Source organism: Chiloscyllium punctatum, chromosome 49, assembly GCF_047496795.1.
Source record: "Chiloscyllium punctatum isolate Juve2018m chromosome 49, sChiPun1.3, whole genome shotgun sequence".
In the NCBI taxonomy this organism is placed as follows: domain Eukaryota; kingdom Metazoa; phylum Chordata; class Chondrichthyes; order Orectolobiformes; family Hemiscylliidae; genus Chiloscyllium; species Chiloscyllium punctatum.
Genome location: NC_092787.1, coordinates 34,687,219 through 34,704,038, shown reverse-complemented (window position 1 = coordinate 34,704,038; position 16,820 = coordinate 34,687,219).

Below are 16,820 nucleotides of genomic sequence, written 5' to 3'. Positions count from 1 at the left end.
TGTTGCCTGTCACCGAAGTCCACCTAGGAGGACGGTCACCCAAAGGTCTGTTCTCCGATTGGGAGGGAACACTCCTGTCTGGTGATTGTTGTGCAGTGTACATTCATCCGTTGCTGTAGCCTCTGCTTGGTCTCACCAATGTACCATGTTTCAGGGCATCCTTACTTGCAGCATATAAGAGAGGCAACATTGGCTAAGTTGCATGAGTACCTGCCATGTACATGGTGAGAGGTGTCCCCACGCGTATTGGTTGTACCTGTGTTGATATTCTAACACGTTTTGCAGTGTCTTCCATGACAAGGTTATATGGTGTTGTCCTGAAAGCCGGGCAGTTTGCCACAAGCAATGGTTTGTTTGAGGTTTGGGGCTGTTTACAGGCGAGAAGTGGAGGTGTGGGGAAGGTCCTGGCGAGGTGCTCATCCTCATTGAGAATGTGTTGCAAGCTGCGAAGAATCATTGTAATCCTAAATATTGGAAATGATATTGGGAGGGAAAATAAAAAGAAATTGACAACTTCATATCAGTTGTAAGGATGATATGAGAATCTTTAATAAGGTTTGTGATAACTAGACATTTGGAGAATCATGGTATGACTTGACAGAGTCTGCTTAGATTCAGGAAGGGGAAATCATCTTTGAGAAACCTGTGGAGTTCTAGTTAAGGCATCTATTCATGAGAACCAGTGGGAGTGTCTATTTGAGCTGAGGTACAGATTATATTTATACAGAAAACGTGCACTGAGACCATGTCACAAATAAAAACAATCTCAAACATTAGTCTCTCCTTCTGAACCTGTTCTCTCACTGCTCTTGAGGCAGATACATAACTACAATGTATGTCATTTTCAGCAGTACATCGTCATTAGCATCAAACAGACAAAAAGTGGCTGTTACTGAAATTCAGTACAATTTTAAACTAAGAAATATTCTGAGTACTCCTTTGCAATTGCAGCACGAGCAGGGTCAGACCCACATGGCCGAGTGGCCTTCGAGATCTCTCCGCTGAAAACATGTGACATACAACTGTTGCCATTTCACTTGTAGGCCTATCACCTTCAGGAAATGAAAATAGACCATTCCCAGTTAATACACAGCAACCCAGCTTTTTGTCTTTCAGGTTCTGTCAGAATTCCCCAAGCTTGGCAACAAGAAACACGTTTCTATTTTTCAACGTGAAGATGCCATCATTGTTTGATCTATGTGTTTAGTGCATGTTAAGCTATACTTTCCATGTGAATACATATGAACTCTAACACCAGGTGACCTCAACAATTTTAGTTAAATTAGCTTTTGCTGAGACAGACGGTAGCAATATATTTACAGCCCATCCGAAGAATAACATTTTACTTTTGCCATTCTATACTTTAAAAATGTTTTTTTTCAAATGTTGGAATTCCTTTTTTCTGATCCACTAGTTTCATGTCATCATCTAATATACATCTCTTATATCTTCCTGAAGAGTTATGGAATATCTCCGAGCACATTTCCATTTCTTCTCTGCCTTTACGTTTCCACATTCAACCTTTGTCAAGATGTCTTCACATTATTGTAATGTTTTATCTTAGATTTATCTAATTCAAGTCTTTCCAAATTGAGTCTGTATGTAATACTACAGCATGTAATGTTCACTTCTGCCACAATTTATCCTGCCACGATATTTTTCCCATCTCTAAAATAACTTGCCCGCTGGTAGTTTCAGAATAGAGTTATCATCAAAACTGTCCTCAATCAAAACTGTCTGAGTGTGGCATCAATGAACCCTTGTAAAACTGAAATCATCTCAGCTCCAAGACATCTCTATGTGAGTTCCTCAGGGTAGTGTCCCAGGCTCAACCATTTTCAGCTGCTTCATTAATGACCTTCCATTAATAGACCTGGGCAGGTTAACAGATGATGAATGTTTCTAATGACCAGTGAGTCAGGAATCATCTGTCACAGTCTACGCTTAGGGCATAAGCTATTCAGCATAGAAATAAGTGGAAATTTCTTCACTAAGAGAGTGGTGAGCCTGTGGAATTCTCAGCTGATCAGGCCAAAACATTCAAGAAAGTCTCAGAAATAGTTTATAGATCATAAGCGATCAAAGGATCTCAGAAGACAGCAGGAGCAGTCTACTGAGATAGACGATCAGCTAGAATGATACTAATTGGTCAGGCACACTCTGAATTCCCTATGCCTGCTCACATTTGCTATGTGTTAGGGCTTGCCGGATTGGCTGGGTTTGACAAGAAGTGTTCCGCGACCCTGGGAAATGAACTTCTCACAGTTTCCAACAATAATCTCGTGTGCAATCATGGAAACTAAATTCAGATGATTTAGCACAGAGGTGACCACAGGGCTAGGTCTCATCCTTCCAGGGTCCCTTTCCACTTTATTCCTGGGTTTGCTGTAGCTTGGTAAGCTGTTCCTCACAAACCCGGGATGGATCCAGCAGATCTCTTTCCCCACAATCACTCAGGCTCAGAGCTTCCACACTCTGCAGCCTCTGCTCCATTTTTTGTGACTGTTAAAAACTAAGATACATTGTAACTACCCTCCCCAAGTTTCATTCTGAATTGTGTGGCCAAACGCTCAGGTCTCCCTGAAATATCTCCAGCAGTTCACAGCACAACCTCCAGCAAAAACATTCCAGTCCTTCCGATATCTTTCCAGGAACAGAATTAATTGAAATGCCTATTTCCAGTAAGTTACTTGCAGGGTCCACTGCAATAATAATTGAAGGGCTTCAGCATGTTGCTGTCCACGTGATCAGCTCAGAGTAACTAACACAGGCGCTCAGTGGACAGGCACAGAGCAAGTTTCAAACCCGGGAGTCAATGTGGGGATGATACCCCTTTCCAATATGGAGCTTCACAGCCAGCTCCCGATGAAATGGGTGATACCCCAACACATTCAATTTCATTGTTTCTGAGCTTCATAACACAGCACTGCATACACAGGAGCAAAATAACAGCGATAGGGAAAGAGACAGCAAGGAAAAACTTTCACCTTATAATAGAATAGGGTCATTACTCACTGGAGTATAAGTTTCAGAAATATGGGATACAATCAGGGTATTCGGACTGACTGGAGGAGTGTGGCCTTCGGGAGTCCAATTGCAAATTGGAAAAATTTAATAATGAGACTGTTAGATCATGTGAAATGGTCAGTTAAATCGTAATCTGAATCTACCAAGTAGAACAAGTCGAGACATTACCATTCATGCTGCAGTTGTATAAGACTCTGGTGCGGCCGCATCTGGAATATTGTGTGCAGTTTTGGTCGCCATACTATAGGAAGGATGTGGAGGCACTGGAACGGGTGCAGAGGAAGTTTACCAGGATGTTGCCTGGTATGGTAGGAAGATCCTATGAGGAAAGGCTGAGGCACTTGGGCTTGTTTTCATTGGAGAAAAGAAGGTTTAGGGGTGATTTGATAGAGGTGTACAAGATGATTAGGGGGTTAGATAGGGTTGACAGTGAGAACCTTTTTCCACGTATGGAGTCAGCTATTACAAGGGGGCATAGCTTTAAATTAAGGGGGTGTAGATATAGGACTGATGTTAGGGGTAGGTTCTTCACTCAGCGAGTCGTAAGTTCATGGAATGCCCTGCCAGTAGCAGTAGTGGACTCTCCCTCTTTATGGGTATTTAAGCGGGCATTGGATAGGTATATGGAGGATAGTGGGTTAGTGTAGGTTAGGTGGGCTTTGATCGGTGCAACATCGAGGGCCGAAGGGCCTGTACTGCGCTGTATTCTTCTATGTTCTATGTTCTATGTTCTATAAACCAGACAGAAGACACTTTGCTGACCACGCTGACGCACTGATCAGTAAAGTGGACTATTTGCAGCACGGAAGCAGGCATTGATCACTTTCTTGTTCGGTATACCTGCACTAGATATTGGCCGAGCATGGGGAAAATTCAAGGTCCTGTTGTAAATGACTGGAAGTGGTGCTTCCATGAGTTCATGTTTCTGTGTCATTGATACACCAGTAAAACACAAGTACTGAGGGAGTGCAGATGTGAAAATCACTATTAGAGACAGAGCAGTTGGAAATCGGTTTAAACATTAACAACAAACAGAGATTTGGGAATGAGACAGAGCAAGACAGAGAGCGACATCATAAACAGATGTCATCACGTGTGTGAGAATTTTAAAGTGGAGACACTGCAAGAGTTAACAGCAATATACATTGAAGCTCACAGGAATGACAAGGGGAACGGATTTCGGTCTAACCTCTGGGAAGAGCTGCGGAATCTTTGGGTGAGCTTTGGTGATCCAGTTTAATAAACGGGAAAGGGGTCAGCAGAGTTCTGGGAATACCCAAACTGAATTTCAAATTTCATGCTTTAAACAGCAGCTGGGTTGATCCGGTGAAAGATGTTCCTGTGGGTTTAATAAATACAATGAATAATGGTCAGGATATGGGGCCAGGAAATCAGCCCAGGGACAAAAGGATCACTGTATATGTGGTAAAGCTGTTGCACCTTCAGATATTGGACAGGGATGGAATGGAGTCAGATGAAGAAAATGTAGTTTTTTTTTGCCAAAATAGAAGACTGTGATTTTATGTTCCTAATCTGTGAAGAATGAGGACAGGAACAAAATGAATCATGGTTTACAGATGAAGCTGAGCAATGTCCCTCTTATGTGTCTCCCAGAATCAAAGAGAAGACAGACAGTTAGCAATGGTTTGCAGAGTGGAAGATGAATTCAGAGTCTCATCAGATGTAATAACAGCAGCAAGGGCTATAGAATAAACAGGAAAAATAACAATACAATTAAACATGGTTTATAGAAATAACAACCGGGCAGTGAGACTTACCAGGGACACGAACAATAGCCAGGATAGGATAATAAAAGAATTCAGTCATGTACATTATGTAATGGATTCGCAGGGATAATGGAATCTTATCATAAAAAGCAGAACGGGCCAACAGATCCCAGTATTCAGTCCTGTCCATTGTTGTAACATTCATGCCCAGTGTTACTAGATTCTGGTCCATTGATGAAATATTCCAGCTGACTTTATTCTCAGATTCTAATCTCTCCTTTCCCCATCTCTGGAGCTGTTGAATGTCAGAGGTGATGCTGCCACTGACTCTATGGAATGTCACATTGAAATGACCCTGCTTTTAACAAAAATGCGAATTACTCCAGTGTCACAGGTCGAATCCATGGAGACCCACATTAATTCCAGCCACTAAACAAACAGATTCATTTCAGCTGGGAACCAGAGCTGCAGGTCAGGAAGTGAAGGGATTGAAGTGAAGATAGCTGTTAGAATCAGTAATTCCAAAAGAAAGGACAGTCAGAGACAGGTTAATGAACACAATGGTATGAATGCACTGGTGTATTTATTTCAGCACAAAGAATACTATGGGTAAGGCAGACGAGCTCAGAGCATGTCCTCACATGAGACTATGGTATTTTGGCCATTGCAGAGATTTGATTGAGATGGGCGCACAATTGGCTGCTCAATTTGCCAGGGTTTCGTGTTTTAGATGAGGAAGACAAGAAGATTAAAAAAATGGAGGATTTGCATTACTAATTAGGGAGAATGTCACTGCTGCACTCAGAGAAGAAATACCAGAGGATTTATCCACTGAGGTAATATGGATAGAGTTCATAACTAAGATGGGTACAATCACTCCAATAGGATGATGCTATCAGCCCCTCAACAGGCACCAACACATTGATGAACACCTATGTAGGCAGATTCTGGAAAGATACAATAATAACAGGGTTGTCAGCGTGGGTGATTTTAATTTCCCCAAGGTTGACTGGGACGCCCTCAAAGCAAAAGCTTAGATGGGACATTTTTTTTAAGTACATCCAAGAGGGTCTCTTGAAGTGGTATGTCCAACCAGAGGAGGGGCCATACTGGACTTTATATTGGCTAATGAGTTCCCCAGTTGACTGACCCACTAGTGGGATAGCATTTCAGAAACAGTGATCAGAACTGGTTACATTTTCAAATAGCAATGATCAATGGATAAGTCAGGATCTTATGGGTAAGGACTCAACTGGGGGAGGGCAAGTTATATCAGTATTAGGCAAGAGCTAGTGAGTGTTAATTGGGAGGATCTGTTACAGGTCAAGTCCACATTTGACATGTGGGAGCTGTTGACAAACCTTCTGATCAGGGTTCAGGACCAGCATATTCCAGTGAGGAGGAAGATTAGGATTAGCAAGGTAAGGGACCCCTGGATAATGAGACAGGTTGTGAAATTAGTCCACAGGAAAAGGGAAGCTACACAGAGAGTGGTAGGAGTTTTTGTTGGTGGTAGCAAGTACAACAGGGACAATGAAAGGACTTTTCAATTATCAGATGAGTACACAAGGGATGGATGTATGTAGATCAAAGGCAGGCAGAAGGAATTAATTTAATTTGCCATCATGTTCACCACAATATCATGTACCAATGAGGCAGTTCCTGTCCTGTATTGTCCTATGTTCTATGTTCTATGCACGGTTGCAAGATTTTTTAGATATCATAAAGGTTACAGAGAGGTAAGAGTGGACATTGAACCACTGGAAATGTGCCTGGAGAAGTAGCAATAGGTAACAAAGAAATGCTGGAGAAACCTTGCATCCGTTTTCCCAGTGCGCGCCACCAGTAAGATCCTAGAACCAGAAGGAGTCTGGGAGAGAGTTGAGTGCAGTGGCCATCATTTCGGAGAAGGTGCTGGGAATGTTGAAAGGTTTGAAGATAGATAAATAACCTGGACTGGATGGGTTAAATCACAGGGTTCCAAAGGAGAGAGCTGAGGAGATTGTAAAGGTATTGGTGGTGATCTTTCAGGAATCACTGGAGTCAGGTAGGGTCATGAGGAATGAAAATGGCTAATATTAACACCCCTGTTTCAGGAGGGAGAGAGGCAGAAGACAGATAACTTTAGGCTGCTTACATTACCTTGGTCGTTTTTAAGATTTGAGAGTTTGTTTTTACGGATGGGATTGGTGAGCACGTGATAAAATAGGGCAGAAACATCAAGGCTTCCTCAAGGTTCTGCCAGATTTCATTGCGGAGGGAATGAGCAAGTTAGACAGAGGAGAGGTGGAGGACGTGATCTGTGTCGATTTCCAGAAGGCCTTTGGCAAAATGTAGCACAGAAAGCTGTTGTGTGACGATGTTACTCCTTTAACAAGGTTATGTTGACCTGGTGTTTCTTATAGTGAGGTCATAAAAGACACAGACTTCAAAAAAGTCGAAGTTCAAGCTTTTAGGTTAAGTTTGTTTAGAGCTAACAGGTAATGCCTCAGGCAAAAGGCTTTAAAGTTTAAAATAAAACCAGCTACACAATGTAATGGGAGTGGCCAGTTCTCCCAGCTCAGATTTGATTTGATTTCTTTGGCCGTCTGGCTATTCACTGAAAGCAGTCAGGCAGCTGAAGTTTCTGAGGACAAAGAAGCAGGTCCAGGCTGGTTCTCTTTCGCTGAGTGCTCTCCTGTAAGACCCTGGGTTTGATTTTACCTTTTGTGCCAAGGGGTGTTTATGGGGATAATTGCAATTATTTCGAGCAGCGTCATTAAGTTGGGATGATCTGTTGGGTTTTCAGTTACGTTAAGTGATTTAGTATTGTATTCTCTTTTATTTGGTTTCTCGGTAATCTTGTAAATAAATTCTGTTTTGTTTAAACTTATGTGGTTTGACCAACTGCATTCCTCTTCAAATATCTGCAAGTATCAAAGTTCGGGTGAGGCCGACTCTCTTGAAATATTTTGAGAGGTTTGGGCCTGGTCCATAACAGATTGGGGACTCGTCCAGAATTTCTTCTATAGTTCCAAATTGGGGTTAGGGTTGTTGGGTTCAAAGTCAGCAAGTGGTAGGTATTAGTGTCTTTTCGTTTTGTTGATTTTGGTTGGTTTAAACAGCACTTGGGATGGTAATGGCTCTTTCAGTCATCAAGAATTTTCTGGGGCTGGAAGAAGTCACCTTGATGATTTTATAAAAGGTGATTAAAGCCAAGCTGCAGGAATTAGCAGACAACGTGGGGTTGGAGCTGCCTCCTTCTGTGAGGAAAGAGAGATAATTACAGCAATAGCTCAGCATTTAAATTTGCTGGAAATGCCATCAGAATCTTTAGAGATGGCTACAAATGCAATTGAAAATGGAGTATCTTGGGTTAGAGGCACCTTCCAAACCCATGACCACTTACAGCTCGAAGGACAAGGGCAGCGGGTACTTGGGAACATGACCACCTGCAAGTTCCCCTCTAAGCCACTCACCAGCCTGATGTGGAAATATACTGCCGTTCCTTCACAATCATTGGGTCAAACTCCTGGAATTCCAACCCTCCTGCCATTGTGGGTCAACCCACAGCACGTGGACTGCAGCGATTCATGAAGGCAGCTCACCCCCACCTTCTCAAGGGCAAATAGGGATGGGCTATCAATGCTGGTCGGACATTGATGCCCAAGTCCCACAAATAAATAGTAAAAAAAAACAAAGAATTATGATGAAAGGCAGAGGAAAAAGAAAAAGAACAAATCACATTAAGAGCATCTAAAGAAAAAGCGAGAGAAAGAAAGAGAGAGTTTGAACTTCAGAAATTGGAACTGAGACAGGAATGTAAAAAATCACTCCCTGAAGTAGGGACAACTTGTGAGGAAGAGCAGAGAGTTAAAACACAAGATTAGCAGCTGAAATGGCTGACAATTATGAGTTGGGCCATAAATCCAAGATTGGCTTCCAAAATCAATATCAACCATTCAGGATAGACAATAGGCTAAAAAGAAAAATCTTTACATGGAAAGGAAAATGTCGATGTCAGTGTAGACCATAAGGATAACTTACCACAGGGTAAAGAGGAAACCCTTGAAGGGGAAAGAGAAGGTGAAAAGCTCCGGTGTCTTCACTGCAATAAAGTAGGCCACATGAAACCACAGTGTCGGTGAGTTAGGAAATGCACTGGGAGGCCAGATGTAGGAAAACAGGATCAGCCAGTGAATTTTGTCTGAGTGGTAATGGAAAGCACAGTGGAGGCCAGAAAGCTGCACCAGAATGTACGACCTGGTCAGAGGTTGGTTAAGGAGGAAATGCCAGATCTTTGTAAATGTTGTATATGCAAAGGTACAGTTTACTTGCATCGGCCAGGAGCAGCAGACAAAGAGGTTACAATTCGAAGAGATACAGGATCCTCTCAATCTGTGATGTTAAAAGATGAAAAGATATGTACCTCTGAATCACTATTGTCAGCAAAGGTGCGAGTAATGGGAATTCAAGGTAAGACAAGAAGCACTCATTTATGTATAATGAGGTTAGAGTGTCCAATTAAGTGTGGAGAAGTCATGGTCGGAGTACTGGGCAAACTCTCAGCTCCAGGAATACAATTTATCCTTGCTGATGAAATAGCTGATTCCCAGGTAGGAGTGCTGCCCACTGTGGTTGGAAAGTCAGGGGAAACTCAGGAGAGTTTTGTGGACTATGTGGTAATGAGATGACAAAGTCTCCAGTTGAGCCAAGAGAGATCAAAGAGTACAGATAAGAAAGATAAAGTGGAATTAGCATAGACCCTGCTTGATCAGATGGTTGAATAAACCAGTCGCAGATATCTTTAGCTGAGATAAATTAACTGAGTTACAACAGAATGATGAACATTTGAAGCAATTGTATCAATAGGCATGAAGAGAGGAAGAATTTGAACATATTCCTGAATGTCACTGTGTAAAAGACAATGTCTTAATGAGGAAATGGAGAGCATCACATATTCAGGCTGATTAGAAATGGGCAGAAGATAATCAAGTCGTATTACCAGTGGGCTCTCGAAAGACCGTGTTGCGAGTGGCACATGATCTCCCACTAGGGGATCAATTTGTCGTGAGAAAACCTCAAGAGAAAATACAAAAACATTTCTACCTGCCTGGACTGCACAAGGATGTCACTGAATTTTGCCAGACATGTCACACATGTCAGATGATTGGAAAACGACAGGCAGTAATAAAACCTGCACCTTTCATATTGATTCCTGCATTTGAGGAATCTTCTACAAGAGTCTTAATTGAATGTGTATGACGCCAACCTAAAACAAAAAGTGGGAATCAATACTGGGTCACAATAATAGATGTGTCAATGAAGTTTCCAGAGTCATTCTGCTTCACAGTATCAGAGCTCAAAGGATTGCAGCAATTACTCAAATTGTGGACTAGGTATGGACCACCCACAGCGATGCAATCAGATCAAGGGTCAAACTTCACATCAAAATTATTCAAGGAAATTATGGGCAGCTTCAGAATAAAATAATTCAAATCTACTGCTTACTATCCAGAGTCACAGGGAGTGCTAGAAAGGAGGATCAGACAGAAAAGACAGTCTTGAGGGCTGATAGTTAAGACTATCCAGATGATTGTGGTAAGGGAATTCTGTTTGTGCTTTTTTGCAATCAGAGATGCAAGAAATCAATCAAACAAATTCAGTCCATAGTGAATTAGGCTTTGAGCATGAAATGAGATGACCACAAAAATTGATGAAGGAGAAGTTAGTAAGTCATATTTCAGAGACCATGTATTTGGATTACATGTCAATTTTTCAGAAGCAATTAAATAAAGTTGGGGAGTTGGCCAGACAGCATTTCAATGTATCATAACATACAATGAAACAGGAAGCAGACAAGGAATCAAAAACTCACAATTATGCGATTAGTGATAAGGCGTTAATGATACTTCCAGTGATAGCAACATTTAGTGAATCTTATTATGCCAAAAGAAAATTGAGTGAGTTGAACTATTTGATAAGGAGTTCAGACAGCAAGAAATCTCAAAGAGTGTGTCATGTGAACATGCTCAAAAGATACTTTGACAGTGAAGGAAAACCAAAGGAGACTGTGTTATTGGTTAGAAAACAGAGAGAAGAACCACGTTCAGAGGATTCTGAAATGGGCATTCGTCAAGTTAAATTGTACAATGAACAACTTGTCAAAACTTGGGATAGATTATTGTGGAAAATCAAAATGACCTGAAAGAGTTATTAATGTTGCACGGGGAGATTTGGAGAAACAAGCTAGGAAGTTCAAACCTAATGCGGCATGATGTAGATATAAGAGATGCCGTTCCGATTAAGCAAAAACCTTAAAGGCATAACCCTCTAAAGTTGGCACAGGTTCAAAAGAAGATTGAATGCACACTCCAGGATGAAATAATCAAAGTGAGTTCCACTGATTGGAGCTCACCCATAGTAATGGGGCCAAAACCAGATGGTACCCAATGGTTATGTTTGGACTATCCCAAAGTCATTACAGTTACAAAAACTGATGCACATCCGATTCTGCATTTAGGAGACAGTATTGAGAAGATGGGATAAGCAACTGTGAGTTCTAAGTTGGACATGCCCAGAGGTTACTGTCAGATACTGGCTAAACAAATGCAGTGGCCAGTGACCGTGTGCGTTTTGTTGATCCAAACAAATCTTGTAGTTAGGTATATAAGGGGTGGTATCTGGAGCATATGAGGACGTGAAGAAAGCCATCTTAAACGCTTATGAGCTTGTGCCAGAAGCCTACAGGTAACCTCTCAGAAATCTAAGGAGGAACCTTGATCAAACCTGCATTGAGTTTGTAAGGATCAAGCAAGTTAATTTTGATAGGTAGATAAGAGCTTTAAACATAGAGCAAACCTATGAGACTCTGAGAGAAAAGATTACTTTGGATGAGTTCAAAAAAAATCACTCCCTGAAGTAGTGAGAACTCATGTGGAAGAGCAGAAAGTTAAAACGGCAAGATTAGCACCTGAAATGGCAGATGATTATGAGTTAGTCCATAAAGCACAGTTTAGCTTCCAGAATGAACTTCATTCCAAGGGGGATAGAAATTGGGGAAAAAGGAAATCTTCATGCCGAAAAGAAAAGGTAGATCTAGGTGAAGATCATAAGGGTAACTGAACACAGGGTGAAAAAGGAAACTCTTGAAGGGGAAAGAGAAGTTAAGAGGCTCTGGTGTTTTCACTGCAATAAATTAGGCCATGTGAAACCACAATGTTGGTGGGTTAGAAGAAGTACTGGGAAAACAGATACAGGAAAACAGGACAAGCCAGTGACTTTTGAGGGAGTGGTAACAGAAAGCACAGTGGAGGCTAGAAAGCTGCATCAGAATGTACAAGCTTGACAGAGGCTGGTTAAGGAGGAAGTGCCAGATCTTTTTAAACCATGTACCTGCAAACATAAACTTTATTAGCATAGGCCAGGAGCAGCAGGTGAAGAGGTCGCAATAGTGGGTGGCACGGTGGTTCAGTGATTAGCACTGCTACCTCACAGCACCAGAGACCCAGGTTCAATTCCTGCCTCAGGCGACTGTCCGTGTGGCGTTTGCACATTCTCCCCGTGTCTGCGTGGTTTTCCTTCTGGTGCTCTGGTTTCCTCCCACAGCCCAAAGATGTGCGGGTTAGGTGAATTGGCCATGCTAAATTGCCAGTAGTGGTAGGTGAAGGGGTAAGTGTGGAGGAATGGGACTGGATGGGTTGTGCTTCGGTGGGCTGAAGTGTCTGTTTCCTCACTGTAAGTAATCTAATATTAAGGGACACAGGATCCTCTCAGTCTGTGCTGCTGAAGGATGAGAAGATATGTACTTCTGAAGGACTATTGCCAGAAAAGGTACCTGTAATTGGAATTCACTATGAGACAAAAAGTGCTCAATTATGTAAGGTGAGGTTAGACTGTCCAGAGGAGAGAGGGAATGTCGAGGAAGGTACTGGACAACTCTCAGCTCCAGGAATGCAGTTTGTCCGTGCTAATGATATAGTGGATATGCTGGTAGGAGTGTTGTCGACTGTGGTTGAAAATCCAGTGGATACTCGCACAACTGATATATTGCAGGACACATATCCTGGAATTTTTCCTGATTCTGGTAACGAGGTGACAAAGTCACCAGCTAAAACATGAGAGATCAAAAAGATTGGAAAGTTGAAGTGGAATTAGCAGGCACCCAGTTTGATCAGATGGTTGAGACAAACAAGGAGCAGATAGATGACAAGATCTTTAGCTCAGACAAATTAACTGATTTACAAGCAGAATGATGAAAATTTAAAGCAATAGTATCAAAAGAATTGAAATGCATCCCTGACTGTTATTACCTTAAAAGTGATACCTCAATGAGTAAATGGAGACCATCACAGATTCAGGCAGATAAAAAATATGCAGAAGAACATCAAATTGTATTGCCAGTGAGGTATTGAAATGGGGTGTTGTGAATGTCACATGACCTACCACTGGAGGTCATTTCGGAGTGAGGAATACACAGGCTAAAATGCAAAAACACTTTTACTGGCCTGGACTGCACAGGGATGTAGTTGAGCTTTGCCACACATGTCATTCCTGTCAGATAATTGGAAAACCACAGGTAGTAATAAACCCTGCACCTTCAATACCTATTCCAGCATCTGAGGATCATTTTCCAAGAGTCTTGATTGATTGTGTATGATGCTGACCTAAAACAATAAATGGGAATCGTTATTTGTCAACAATAACGGATGTATCGACTAAAATTCCAGAGGCTGTCCCATTACGCAATATCACAGCTGAAAGGATAGGAGAGGATTTCTCAGATTTTTCACTCGATATGGAATACCGACAGAGATACAATCAGATCCAGGGTCAAACTTCACATCAAAATTATTCAAGGAAGTTATGGACAGCTGAGGAATAAAACAATTCAAACCTACTGCATACCATCCAGAATCACAGGGAGCAGTAGAAAGGTGGCATCAGACATAAAGGACCATGTTGAGGGTTTATAGTCCAGACAATCCAGATGATTGGGATAAAGGAATTCCGCTTGTGTTGTTTTGTGATCAGAAATGCACCAAATGAATTAATCAAATTCAGTCCCATTTCAATTAGTTTTTGGGCATGAAGCGAGAGGACAATTAAAAATGATTAAGGAGAAATTAGTAAGTCAGAATTCAGAGATCACATATTTGGACTGTGTATCAAATTTTCGGGAACAATTAAATAGAGCTGGGGAGTTGGCTAGGCAACATTTAAAATTATCACTGCATGCAACAAAACAGGAAGCAGACAAGAAATCAAAAATTCTCAATTTTGCTCTCGGGGATAAGGTATTAACATTACTTCCAATGATAGGTGCACCTTTAAAAGTATAGTTTAGTCGACCTTGTCCAGTTGAAAGGAAATTGAGTGAGGGGAACTACTTCGGGACTCCAGATGGAAAGAAATCTCACAGAGTGGGCCATGTGAATATGCTGAAAAGGTATTTTCACAAGAAAAGTCAAAGGAGACTGTGTTATTGGTGAGAACATAGAGGGAAGAACCAAGTTCAGAGGATTCTGAATTGGACATTCCTCAACTTAAACTGGACCATGAGGATGTTGTCAAAAATTTGGATAAGTTATTCAGTTACCTTCCTAAGGAAAATGAAAATGACCTGAAAGAGTTGGAACTATCACAGGGGAAGGCTTGTGGAAATAAGCTGTGAAGTAATAATCCATTTGTACATGATATAGATATGGGAGATGCTGTTCCGATTAAGCATCATTCTTATAGGCATAACCCTCTAAAGTTGGTATAGGTTCAAAAGGAGATTAAACGCATGTTCCAAGATGACATATTCAAACTGAGTTACAGTGACTGGAGTTCACCCATGGTAATGGTGTCGAAACCAGATGGTATCCAATGGTTATGTGTGAACTATCACAAAGTCAATACACTGACAAAGACTGATGCATATCCGATTCCCCATTTGGAAGACTGTGTTGAGAAGGTGGGACGAGCAACTTACATTTCTAATTTGGACTTGCGCAGAGGATATTGACAGGTACCTTTGTGAGAAAGAGCAAAGGCAATTTTGGCTTTAATAACGCCAAATGGACTGTATAAGTTTAAACTCATGTCATTTGGTATGAAAAACACACCGGCCACATTTCAGAGACTAAACAATCAAGTCATTGCCAGATTACCCAATTGTGTCATATATATCAATGACCTGGTGATTTTTAGTCACTCATGGAAGGAATATTTACAACATTTATCAGACTTATTCAATTGACTTCGCAAGGGAGGCTTGGTGATAAACCTGGCTAAAAGTGAATTTGCCAAAGCCCATTTCACCATCCTGGGCCATGTTATTGGACATGGACAAATGGTCCCAAGGGAAGTACAAACGAAGATAATTGGGGAGTTTCCCAAACCATCGACAAAAAGAGCAGCACTACGGATCCTGGGATGAAGTGGACTTTATCAAAAATTTGTGCCAAACATTAACAGGGTAGCTGCTCCACTCATTGAATTGCTTAAGAAAGGCAAGAGGTGTCAGTGGACAGCAGACTGTCAGAAGGCATTTGAGACCCTGAAAGCTGTGTTCACCACGACACCGGTGTTAGGCATACCTAAATGCGCAAAGGCTTTCAAGGTGGATATTGATGCAAGTGATGCGGATTTGGTGATGTGATCTTACAGGAAGACAATGAGAAGATGGAAAGACCGATCGGGAATTTCTCCATGAAGTTGAACATTCATCATCAAAATATTCGATGGTTGAGAAGGACACTTTGCGCCTAGTGTTGGCATTGCAACATTTCAGTGTTTATCCTACCAGTAACATATCTGCCACAATCATATTTACTGTGGAAAAGGATATGGAAGATATAGATTGTAGGGAAATAGATGATGACATCTTGCAAAATGTTCATATTACAGGGGAGGAAGTGCTGGATGTCTTGAAATGGGTAAAGATGGATAAATCCCCAGGACCTGATCAGGTGTAACCGAGAGCTCTGTGGGAAGCTAGAGAAGTGATTGATGGGCCTCTTGCTGAGATATTTGTATCAGCGATAGTCACCAGTGAGGTGACGGAAGACTGGAGATTGGCAAAGGTGGTGCCACTGTTTAAGAAGGGCAGTAAGGACAAGTCAGGGAACTATAGACCTGTGAGTCTGACCTCGGTGGTGGGCAAGTTGTTGGAGGGAAACCTGAGGGACAGGATATACATGTATTTGGAAAGGCAAGCACTGATTCGGGATAGTCAACATGGCTTTGTGTATGGGAAATCATGTCTCACAAACTTAATTGAGTTTTTTGATGAAGTAACAAAGATGAGTGCAGAGCAGTAGATGTGATCTATGTGGACTTCAGTAAGGCGTTCAACAAGGTTCCCCATGGGCGACTGATTAGCAAGGTTAGATCTCATGGAATACAGCGAGAACTAGCCATTTGGATACAGAACTGGCTCAAAGGTAGAAGACAGAGGGTGGTGGTGGAGGGTTGTTTTTCAGACTGGAGGCCTGTAACCAGTGGAGCACCACAAGGATCGGTGCTGGGCCCTCTACTTTTTGTCATTGGCATAAATGATTTGGATGCGAGCATAAGAGGTACAGTTAATAAGTTTGCAGATGACACCAAAATTGGAGGTGTAGTGAACAGGGAAGAAGGTTACCTCAGATTACATCAGGATCTTGACCAGATGGGCCAATGTGCTGAGAAGTGGCAGATGGAGTTTAGTTCAGATAAATGCGAGGTGCTGCATTTTGGGAAAGCAAATCTTAGCAGGACTTATACATTTAATAGTAAAGTCCTAGGGAGTGTTGCCGAACAAAGGGACCTTGGAGCGCAGGTTCATAGCTCCTTGAAAGTGGAGTCGCAGATAGAAAGGATAGTGAAGAAGGCCTTTGGTATGCTTTATTTTATTGATCAGAGTATTGAGTACAGGAGTTGGGAGGTCATGTCGCAGCTGTACAAGACATCGGTTAGGCTACTGTAGGAAAATTGCATGCAATTCTGGTCTTCTTCCTATCGGAAAGTTGTTGTGAAACTTGAAAGGGTTCAGAAAAGATTTACAAGGATGTTGCCAGGGTTGGAAGATTTGAGCTATAGGGAGAGGCTGAACATGCTGGG